The 12,240-nt window shown below is 41.2% G+C and overlaps 1 protein-coding gene across 15 annotated transcripts in view; it reads right to left on the bottom strand.

Annotated features, from left to right (window-relative positions):
- ZWINT (ZW10 interacting kinetochore protein) overlaps nucleotides 1–12,240 on the bottom strand; it is a 53,814-nt gene that overhangs the window by 12,791 nt on the left and 28,783 nt on the right. For 4 of the 15 annotated variants that reach the window (XR_007406116.1, XR_004809587.2, XR_007406119.1 and 1 more), the window contains one exon: nucleotides 1,013–1,105. The exons of 2 other annotated variants lie outside the window; for them this stretch is intronic. The gene's annotated coding sequence lies outside the window, so the exon portion shown is untranslated. Of the gene's footprint in view, nucleotides 1–340; nucleotides 1,846–10,073; nucleotides 12,024–12,240 lie in introns of those variants that run through there. 9 more of the 15 variants (XR_007406110.1, XR_007406114.1, XR_007406109.1 and 6 more) reach the window with 6 other exon arrangements.

Below are 12,240 nucleotides of genomic sequence, written 5' to 3'. Positions count from 1 at the left end.
ATATAAAAATCTAAAATAGTATTGTGTAATTTTGTCCTTTTTATGCATTTCTGAAACAATGAAGACCACACTTCAGCCAGTAGGCCTCCATTTATGCTAATGTGAATAGCAAAGGCCAAAGGAAATAGTTGTAGGACCACAGGAGAGAACATAATAAACGTTTTCAAAGAATAAAAATGGAATTGTTATCATTCTGTGTCTATTTGTAAAAAAAAAACGTTAATACCTCAAATAACTTCAACTGTGTTTTAACCAGAATCTACAATGAATTTTTTCGATTATTTCAATCTTACGTTATGGTCATTGATGGAGCCAAATGTACACAATCTTTTTACAGTGGTAACTTTCAGCAGTTTCTTATCTATATTCAAAGCAAAAGGACAGTAGTACTTTAGGGATTTTTTTTTTTTTTTCAAAGCTCTGAGGTGGGGCACCTGGGAGGCTCAGTCAGTGAAGCATCTGCCTTCAGTTCAGGTCATGATCTCAGGGTCCTGGGATCAAGCCCCGCATCCGGCTCCCTGCTCAGCCAGGAGTCTGCTTCTGCTTCTCCCTCCCCCCACCCCCCTGTTTGTATTCTCTCTCTCTCTCTCTCTCAAATAAAATCTTAAAAAAAAAGCACTATTGATCATTAGGTTATAGTGACAAAAGATGCACATAGTCATATGTCACCAAGCTTTTGAAATTAAAAAAAATGTAATGAATATAAACTGATGAAAATAAATCAGGCAGACTGTATTTTTAAGGGAGATTTCATTTTTTAGCAGTTTTAACTTCACAGTAAAATTGAGTGGAAGGTACACAAATTGTGTTTTTCTTTCCAAGTAACATAAGAAACTGACATACTTATAAAAAGGACAAATATCACAACTGTGAATTTATCTGAAAAGCCCAAGCAAACAACCTTCCAGCAACATCAGTGGAGGTCAAGGTGTGTAAATTGTGTGAACACATTATCATCTCAGCCCAAACAGTCTTTTATTGTTTGGAGACTCCAACAAGGGAAAATGCTTACTTTGGGACGGTATCTTGAAGGTTGCTTTTGAGGTTTGAAATCCAAGAGAATGACCCATTTTTAACGTTTCCATCTGCTATGGACCTTGAAATCCTGATAAAAAATTGTGTGCTTCAGAGGCATTACCTTTGAAAAGTCACCCAGTTCTTTTTTTTTTTTTTTTTTTTTTTTTTAGATTTTTATCAATTTATTCATGAGAGGCAGAGGGAGAAGCAGGCTCCCTGCAGGAAGCCCGTGTGGTGCTCGATCCTAGGACCCGGGATCACAACCCGAGCCGAAGGCAGATGCTCAACCGCTGAGCCACCCAAGCATCACATCCACCCAGTTCTTTAATGACCACATCCTTTCTAGTAGATGTAATGATCCCCTGCGCTTGTTTTCTGCAGCTCCCCGCGGAGCCCTGCTCAGCCCCCCATCCTCCACACTCCAGGGTCCCCCATCCCCGTGCCCTCAGCCCCTCTCCTTCTCCATTCTTAGATAACATCATCTCCTAACTCAACCTCATCTCCTCCATCTCTGATTCCCTCAGGATTCTTGGTGATTGAAATCTTCACACAGATGATGCTTCTATGTCGTGTCCTTCATCTGACCTCAGCCATTTATTCCCGCAGGCCCATGCCTTGTCATTAGGTAGGACACCCTGGATCCCAGTGGAAACAGAATCACCAAAGCTCCGCGGCTGCAAACAACACAAGGTTCACTGCTCTTCTCATAACATTTTCCGTCAGCCCAAGTCCTCCCGGGAAACGCCCCCCACCCCACGTAGTAAGTAGCTCAGCATCCGAGGCTCTTCAACTTGCACCACGTCCTCTTCAACACGACATGACAAGGTTCTGCAGTATCAAGGAAAAAGCACGGAGAATTCTGGGAATTAGTTTACAGATGCATCAGCCCAGAAATCAGAGAACTACTCTCAACTCTTTGGCTACAGCAAATCACATGGTCACACTACTCCCCAAGGGTGTGTGTATATACATATATTTTTTAGTATGCCGTTTTCTTGGTCAAGACTTTAATTCTGCTTAAATTCCATCCTTAGCCTAGGCTGTGTGTGCACTTGTTCAGGGTGAGCTGGGTACTGCTGAATCCACCCCACGGACCTCCACCAGGCAACCTCACCACTTTTCTGGGATTCAGCAACACTTAACCATCCTACGCAACATCTACCGACCTTCCTCTCTTCCCATAGCTTCAGCACATGCTCGGAATTCTCATTCTCAGCTCAGAATGTCTATCCCCAGGACAATATATTTTTTTGCCTTTTCGTAAAATATAAGTTACATAAATCGCTGCGTAAGGGCTGATTCTCCTGCCCACTGGGGGAATGGTGAGAAGCCTACTGACTCCCCCTCCATCAACACCCTTCTCTGTCCTGTGTCTTTCACTGGCTGCCCAACAGGTCCTCTGCTCTGAGATCTCGTCTTGCCGTCTTGCAGGGTTGGCGTCCTCCTGGGGTTTTGCTCTTTTCTTCTGACGGTTCTGGACACATCCATTCCAACAGTTACAAATGAGGCCTACTGCAGAAGCATTCAAGATCTTATTGCCATTGCAGACCTCACCCCTGATCCGCACACTTGCAAACGCAGCTGGTGACTCAGCCACCCCTTGACTTCAACCTCACACCTACCCCTCACTCCACCCCCTGAACCTGAGCTCCTAGCAGGTGACCCACATCTTCACTCTACACGGTCCTTCCACATCCCAGTCGGTGGTAAGTCCACCTTCCCAGCTTCTCAGGACAACACAACCTTCAGCCCCAATTTAATGTGTCTTTAACCAAACCTTACCCCATGATAACCCCCCGTCCTCCCCTGGCCATTCTCCCCCACCCCCCTACCTGCTGTACTTTTATTCATAGCACTTTTGCTGCTATGTTTTAGTTATCGGTCTGTTTCAACATCTGCACTAAAATGTAAGCAGCAGAAAACTGGGAAAGGAGGTAAGAATTCTGAATGCAACTACCACGTAGGGAGTTGAGTTTAATGAGGTCCTAGAGCTAGGAAATGATACAAGGAGGGAAATAAAGCTGAAATAACATGAAAAATAAAAAGAATCGCATTTCTGCAATGGTATTTTGGCTCAATATCTTTTGACTGGAGTTCATTTTCTAAAGTTATATGTCATATAGAGAATATCAGAAAAGAAAATGGATTCTAAAAACCAATATCACATTACGCTAACCCCAGAGTTTATTTTATACGGTTACCTCCATTTTGCAGTAATTATTTAGACACAAGACATTTTGGAAAAAACCTTTCTGGCATTGTAAAAAGAATGTGAGTTTGGGGAAAAGAAAACCTGACATGTTCTGTATCTGACTTCATTAACGATTCTGAAAGTAGTCTCTCATCTGAATTATTTTTATAAATTGCTACTGGGAAAAGTATTTCCTATTGTGTGTGTATCTGTGATTGGCACGCAAGCATATCCTGAGACACCATACAAATGAGCAGCGTCAAAATTAAAATGGAGACGATGTGCATCAAATGTGCCAACAGTCATCCTCCATGGCGGTGCTCCCATCTGTGCAGCCCCAGCCGGCCCATCGCTTGGCGGGGAGACCTCATATTCTTCCACACCTGGCTCATGCTTATGATAATAAGCCAGGTTCTCCTCAGCAGGATGGCAGCCTGTCCAGCAGCTAGAAATGGAATTGTACTGTGGGCACATTTATCTTTGAGTTTCTGAAAGTGCCTCCATGTGCTTTATACGCCTTCATCACATCTTGGCATCCAACTCCTAGGTTGTCCATATTTACAAGATACAAAAGGGCAAACTTTGTTAAAGTTAGTGCTTTTCTTCTTAAAAGTTCTGAGGGAAAGATGCTCAACATCACTCACCATCAGGGAAATGGAAATCAAAACCACAATGAGGTATCACCTCACACCTGTCAGAATGTCTGTATCAAAAAGACAAGAAACAACAAGTGTTGGCAAGGATGCAGAGAGAGAGGAGCCCTTGTGCACAGTTGGTGGGAATGCACACTGGTGCAGCACTGTGGAAAACAATATGGAGGTTCCTCAAGAAGTTAGAAATGGAATTACTCTCCTATCCAGGACCCATACAAGTAGGTATTTATCCCCCCAAAATACAAAAAACACTTCATTCAAAGGGATATGTGCACCCCAGTGTTCACAGCAGCAATGTCCACAATAGCCAAACTATGGAAGGAGTTGAGATGTCCATAGACTGATGAATGGAGAGAGAAGATGTGGTGTATACACAATGGAGTACTACTCAGCCATCAGAAGGAATAGGAATGAAATCTTGCCATTTCCAATGACATGGGTACAGCTAGAGGGCATTATGCTAAGTGAAATAAAGTCAGAGAAAGACAATTATCATATGATTTGACTCATTGGAACAGAAGAAACAAAACAAATGAGCAAATGAGTGAGAGGGAGAAACCAAGAAACAGATTCTTACAGAGAACAAAGCAGATACCAGAAGGGAGGTGGGTGGGTGAAACAGGTGATGGGGATTAAAGAGGATAATTATGACAAAAATATAAAAATAAACACAAAAGCAAAAAAGGAAACTCAGTTTGTGCTTTCACACCCTTCATTTTATTTCTTTCTTTTTTTAAGATTTATTTTTTAAGTTGGGGAGAGGAAGACAGTGAGCGTGTAAGCAGAGGGGAGGAGCAGAGGGAGGAGGAGGAGCAGACTCCCCACTAAGCAGGGACCCTGACAAGGCCTCTGCCCCAGGACGTTGGGATCATGACTTGAGCAGAAATCAAGAGTCGGTCAGCCACTTAACCAACTGAGCCACCTAGATGCCGCTCTTCCTTTTCATAAAACGAAGCAAAAGCAGACAGAAATGTGAGCCTGAGACTTCGGGGAAACTGTAGAGTCATAATCATCCTGATGCTCCACAAGAAGTTGCATTTAAACCAACCATCACTGTATCTGGACATAATTTCTAAAGTTAGAGACAGATAACCTTCCCATTGTATCCTCCCAAACATTTTATGCACAAAATCATACTTTTAATACAAGAACAAGAAAAAAATGCCCTTTTCCTCACAAAAAAAGCTTCCAGGGGATGCTTAGGAAGCAAGTTTTACTGTCAGCAGCTCTATTAAGTTATGGAACGATCACTGAATATCCAGCTTTTCCAGGAGCAGCTGGGATCCTCTCTGCACTCTGCTGGAGCCAACAGGGAGTGCAGGTGATCAGGGCCTGGGGCCGGAGGCCCTACTCGATCACTTAACTAGTCATTCTGAGTATCACACAGTTTCCCTACCTTTACAACACAGGTGACCTGTCTCCAAATCTGAACGTATTTAGCACAGTGTTTGGGTCACTGAAGTAGGCGTCTACGAAGGGTTGTGACCATGGATTAGTAAATGCTGGTCATGACACTCACTTGTAATTTTTAATGTTACTGATCAAGACCAAAATGGCTAATGCTGGCTTCACCCATCACTTTAATGGGTCATTACTTACGGATACGTATGAAGGAACAGGACAGCGAGGGGCCCGGGTGGCCGCGAGGGAGGGAAGGGCGCACTGCGGGGCACTGTAATCTCGGGCTCCTGTGGGGCCCGCAGCTCTTCTTCCCATCAGCACTCCCAGCTTTCTGTTATAAATGCTGATTCTTTTCCACATCTTTTGTAAGAGCGTGATTTTTGCAATTAGTTTCCCTAGTGTGACAATTTTGAATAGAAAAAGTCACGTGCAAACATGCAAAAACGAGACAAAACACCATGGCTGGTGGGCGCCAGCGTGAGTTGAAGACACCAACAGGAACACTCATGAGTGGAAGGCCCACTGAGTGGTTTACCTCACACAGGTGCTTACCTGGCTCTGACCAACCGGGGGAACGTACTAATGCGATCACTTATGTCTCACAGTTGACTGGCAAAAACTGGGCTAGCAAAAATGTCCTCCCCAACGATCTGTGAGGAGTACACATCCAGTTTATATTCCAATTCTCCACAAAGAGAAGAACAAAACCCAGGATGGTTTTTATAAATGTTTAACATGAATTTTCTGGGGACCTAAGGTACAGTTTTCTAGAATAGAAGTTTTCAACATTATTCCTTTTTGGTTTTTGGCTCTTTCTGTTCAGCTTTTTTGAGAAATAATTCACAAATATAATTCTAATATGTTTGAAGTGTATAATGTGATTTGATATAATGTGAAAGGGCGCCCACCAAGTTAATGAACACATCCATTATCCTACACATTTACCTTTTCATTGGGGCACAGAGCAGAGAACCAACTGAGCCACCTAGTATTTGAGTTGTACTCTATTAGCAAATTTCAATTATGCAAAACAGTAATATCAACCACCGTCGCCACGGCATACATCAGGTCACCAGAACTTACTCGTGACTACTGAGAGTCTGCACCTGTTTGAGATCCAATTTCCGTCATCCCTCAGCCATGGCAACCACCATGCTAATATGTTTCTATGAATTTGCTTTTTTTTTTTTTTTAAGACTCCTCAAAAAAATTATACCAATACAGTATTTGTCTTTCTCTGTCTGGATCATTTCACTTTGCATAATGCCATTCAGTTTTCACCCATGTTGATGCAAATGGCAGGATTTCTTTTTTTTTTTTTTTTAAAGCTGAAAAATATTCCTCTGTGTGTGTACTGCAAATCCTCATATTTCCTTTATCCAGTCACCCATCGACAATTAGGTTGTTTCTAGACCTCAGCTACTGTGAATTATGATGGATGAACACAGGATTACAGATAAGTTCTTGCAATAATGATTTTATTTACTTCTAGAGGTGGGATTGCTTTAGCATACTACGGTCCTATTGTTAACTTCTTGGGGAACCTCCATACTGCTTTCCACCATGGCTGCACAAGTTTGCCCACCAAGAGTGTAAGGATTCACTCTTCTGCACATCCTTACCAGCATTTACCTTTTGTTTTTATGGTAACAGGCCTCCCTCCCAACAAGTATGAGATCTCCCCTCACTGTGGTTTTGGATTTCCCTGGTGATGAGTGATGCAGAACATCTTTTCACATACCTGTTGGTCATGTCTAGGTTTTTATGTTCTTTTATTTTTTTTAAGATTTTATTTATTTGGGAAGAGAGACAGAGAGCAACAGAGAGAGCAAGAGAGAGCATCAGCAAAGGGGTGGGGGAGGCAGAAGCAGGGTCCTCGCTGAGCAGGGAGCCCAACACAGAACTCGATCCCAGGCCCCCAGGATGATGACTGAGCCGAAAGCAGATGCTTAACCCACTGAGCCACCCAGGTGCCCATTTCTAGGTTTCTTTCAAAAAATGTCCTTTGCCCATTTCGGGAGCGGAGGGTAATTTGTTTCTTTGCTATTGTGTCATAGGAGTTCATTATAGATCTGAATATTGACTCATTGTCAGATTTGTGGTTTGCAAATATCCTCTCCCTTTTCGGAGGCTGCCTTTTCATTTTGTTGATAGTTTCCTTTGCTGTGCCGAAGCTTTTTAGTTTGATGTAGGCCTATTTGTTTATTTCTAGTTTTTTTTTTTTTTTTTTGCCTTTGTTTTTGGTGTCAAATCAAAAGAGTCATTGATGAGACCAATGGCAAGATGATTTTCCTTGTTTTCTTCTAGGACTTTGATGTTTTCAACTCTTGTGCTCATGTCTTTAATCCATCTTGAGTTGATTTTCATGTATGTTATAATACAGGGGTCTAGATTTGTCCCTTTATATGTGGGTGTCCAGTTTACCTAACACTAATTTACATAAGAGACCATCCTTATCCCATTGTAAACTCTTGACTTTGTGGAAAGTTCATTGACCATATATGTAGCGGGTCAATCCTTAGGCTCCGTGTTCTATCCCATTGATCTATGTGCCTGTTTTTACGCCAGGACCATGCTATGTTAAGTTTGAGGTCAAGAAGTGAATGGCTTCCAGCTTTGTTCTTGATTGCTTTGGTGTTCATAATCTTTTGTGGTTTCATAAGAATGTTAGGATTCTTTCCTCATTTCTGTGAGAAATGCTATTGGAATTTTGATAAGGACTGTATGCAATTTGTAGATTCATTGGGTACAATATTTATTCTTCCATTTACTCCAACCTATAAACACCAAGTATCTTTCCATTTATCTTTTTAGATTTCTTTCATTGATGTTTTATAGTTTGCAATGGATATATCTTTTTACTCCTCAGCTGAACTTATTCCTAAGTATTTTATTGTTTTTGATGCTATTGTAAATGGGACTTAAAAAAATTCTCTGGTAATTCATTGTTAGCTTATAAAAATGCAACTAATTTTTGTATATTGATCTTGTATCCTACAAGTTTACTGGATGCATTAGTTCTAACAGCTTTTTGGCCATCTTTGTGGCTTTTCTATATAATACCATGTCACCTGTGAACAGAGGCAATTTTACTTCTTCCTTCTTTTTGGATGTCTTTTATTGCTCTTCTTGCTTAGTTGCTCTGGCTACTGTTTCTAGTCTGTTGAACAGAAACAGTGAGAGCGGGCATCCTTGTTTTGTTCCTGATCTCCACTTTTCACTGCTTTTGTAAGATTTTAGTCATGGGCTTGTCGTATACGGCCCATACAGGACTCCCCTGCTATCCAAAAGTTCCCTTTATGCCACTTTGCTTTTACAAAAGACCTACATTAGCATCTATTTTTGCTAAGCAAAAATCCAAAGATGGTTTTTGCTTTTATGAAATAATTGCTTTACAATCAAGGTCTCCTAGGAATGATCTGCTTTTGGGTACTAGAGGAAATCATCATGTTGAGGTGCATTCCTTCTACACCCAATTTATGATTACACTTTAATCCCCTTATTACTGATCTGTTCAAGTTCTCTATTCATGATTCAGTATTGACAGGTTATATGTTTCTAGGTACTTGTCCATTCCTTTCAGATAATTTGATTTGTTGGCATAATTGTTCCTAGAATTTAGTACTTAGTATTTCTAGGTATTAGCTATAATGTCTTCTTTAATTTCTGATTTGAGTATTCTTTTTTTTTTTTGGTTTAAATATTGGTCAATTTTCTCATTTCATTGATCTTTTCTATTATCTTCCTAGTCTGTATTTCATTAAATCTCATGATCTGAGTTATTTCCTTCTTTAATTTGTCCTTCTTTTTCTGGTTCCTTGAAGTGTAAATTTACATTTATTTGGAATATTTTCTCTTAATATAAGTATTCATCACCATAAACTCCTGAGAACTGCGTTTGCTGCATCCCATATGTTTTGGTATTTTGTGTGTGCATTTTCTTTTATCTCAAGATATTTTCTGATTTCCTTTTTGATTTCATCTTTGACCCATTGGTTGTTCACTAGCATGTTGATTAATAACCACATATGTGTGGATTTTCTAGTTTTTCTTTTCTTTTCTTTTTTAAAGATCTTATTTGAGAGAGAGAGAGACAGCATGAACATGAGCACGGTGGAGGGGCAGAGCAAGAAACAGACTCTCCGCTCAGCAGGGAGCCTGATGCAGCACTCAATCCCAAGACTCTGAGATCATGACTGAGCCACCTAGATGCCCCATGCTCTTTTCTTGTAATTTTCCGTTTCAAATCGTGGTCAGAAAAGATAATGAACATAATTTCAATTTTTTTTTTAATTAAGATTTGTTTTTTGGCCTAACACATGATCTACCCAAAAGAATATTCTACATGTGCTTGAGAATATGTGTTCTGTTGCTGTTGGATGGAAAGTTCCCTGTATCTTTTAGGTCCATCTAATCTAATTAAGTTTGATTTTGTCCTTACTGGTCTTCTTTTGGAGTGTGGAGTACTGAAATCCCCTACGATTAGTGCCTTGCTGTTCATCTCTCTCCTGGGATCTATTAGTATTTACTTATATGTGTTTCAGTGCTCCTATGCTGCTCAGCTGGTTTCGGGATTTCTCCCAGAGGGAAATGCTCTTCTGTGTGGAGCTACATACTTGGTGCATACATGGAGGACACAAAACTCAGGAGCCTCTTACGTCGCCCTCTTGGTCTGGATCCATCATGACTCATTGTTAACTATTCTTATAATAAAATAAGACAAAGGGAAACATCTGGGACTAATTTTCAGTTAAGTGTCCAAAATAGATGAATAGAACTGTTTTTGTCAAAGCTAAGAATAACGAACTCACGTGAATAATTACATGTCCTGGCATTAAAGATGGAATTCAATCCAAAAGGCACTGCAGTTACAGCTCCTGTGGGATAAAATCTTCACATATTCAGACCGACTCTTAAAGGAAAAGCCACTGAAGGTGTAAACTGGCCCCAGCTCTGCTTCTATTCGACTGTGTGGTGACAGTGAATTACCTTTGACATTTACACCTTAGTTTTCTTCTCTATCAGATAAAATACTAAGTTCCCCACCCCCCAACACTTAAACTCCAAGATTCTCTGATCCTGAACACTGGAAAGCTCAGTATCCAGGAAAGATTGAGAGATTGCCAGAGGTGTGTGATGTGCTGGTGAGAGCCTTTGCATCACCGCTGGTTAGTACAGATGGGGGAGCTAACCTCTGTCTGGAAGTTCAGCAAGCTCCTTCCCAACACAGAAATGTGGCTGCACTTCTCTCGAGCCTATCAGGTCGTGAACATCAAGGTGAAGGAGAGACACATGATTAGCAGACCATTACATTCCGAGGGCAGCAGAAGGACAAAGGAAGTGCGAACAAACGCTGGAAGGCTGGTGTAACAGGCAGTCTGAGGTTGTCCCAAGCTAGAACAACTCCATCCTCCCCTGTCCAGTCATAGCATTCTCAGTTTTAAGAAACAGTCTATGTGGTTCAAGACAGCTCTTTTATCTCACCCTATTTATTACTTTGGATATATGCCATGTGGTATCATTAGAAGTACTCAAGGAGTATGGAGACCCTGGCTAGATAAATTCTATCAGAAAAAGCAGGGCCACAGCAGGCCTTCACTTCACCACAGGATACTACTACACCTGTGTACTTGTCAGGAACTCATGGCAAACACATCCTGTCAGCCTGAACCTCAAAATCCGTCCGTGATCTAACAATTGATCCACACCTCCAATGGTACTCGCCAATCCAAGCACCATCACCTTTGCCTTCCTGCATTTTATCTGTTTTATTTTCCATGTAGTAGCCATGTGCTCTCTTAAGGTATGAGACAGACCATGCCCATTCCCTTGCTCGAAATTCTTACCAGCTTCCTAACTCACTCAAAATAAGCACAACTCTTTACCATGGGCTACAAAGCCCCCTACTGTCTGGCCCTGAGCTTCTCCTCAGACATTCTGTACTTCCATCCTTACTCTCTGCTCTAACCATCCCAGTCATCAAACAATCCACAAAGACACGACACACTCTCCTGTCCCAGGGGCTCAGCTTTACTACTTTATTGCCAGGACACCATTTCCCTCAGTCATTGGTTTGAATTTCTGCCACATTTTGTTCCTGTCTCTGCTCAATGTCACCCTACTAGGGTGGGCCATCTATCTAAGAAAATTTTCATTATATCCCTTTAACTTTTGCTTCATCTTTTTACAGAGTACGATATGATGTTGTAATCCATGTTCCCCATTTGCTCAGTCTCCTCCACTAAATTATGGTACTAAAGTCAGGAACTTTGGCTTCACTGCTGTATCCCACATGGTGAGAATAGGGCATCACACTAATTAAGCACTGAATGTGCTATGAGAATGAATACCTTTACTGCTGTTATTTAAATGTATTTAGGGAGATCATAAAAAGAAAAGGAACTTAGTGAAATGAATCGCTGGTCCAAACGATAAACATGTATATTTTTCCAGCAGAGCTGGAGTCAACAGAAATGCAGTCATGTCTGAAAAGGTGAAACACGGATACAAGAAATCCAGGTAGGAAGACCCCAAAATTTGAGTGCTAGGCTGTGGTGTCTTCACATTCTCACCACCACATACGAATCCTTCTTAAACACAGTGCTTGTGATGGCGGTGGAGGCAGTGGAAAGGTGGTAGTGGTGGTGGTGACGGAAGTGGTGGTTGTGGTGATGATGGCAGTAGTGGAGGTGGTTGTGGTAATGGCAGTGATGGTCGTGGTGGTGACTGATGATGATGGTAGAGATGCTTTGCTTCTAAAACTAAAAACCATGTATGGCAGATTGTTTAAGAACATTCTGCATACTTTAATACTCTGAAAATTTATAAATACACCCATTTAATAGTTTCTGAGGTCATTTGAACCTGGGTTAATCTGTGATTTCAGTGGATAACGGCACAAAACTCTGAGCTTTCTTTGTATTATTAGTTACTAGTTGAGACTAAATGTCTGAAATTCAGGTTTCCCATTTACGAAAC

Source organism: Canis lupus, chromosome 26 (assembly GCF_003254725.2).
Source record: "Canis lupus dingo isolate Sandy chromosome 26, ASM325472v2, whole genome shotgun sequence".
Taxonomy (NCBI): domain Eukaryota; kingdom Metazoa; phylum Chordata; class Mammalia; order Carnivora; family Canidae; genus Canis; species Canis lupus.
Note: the sequence above shows the minus strand (reverse complement) of the source record. Positions and strands in the feature narration are given on the sequence as shown.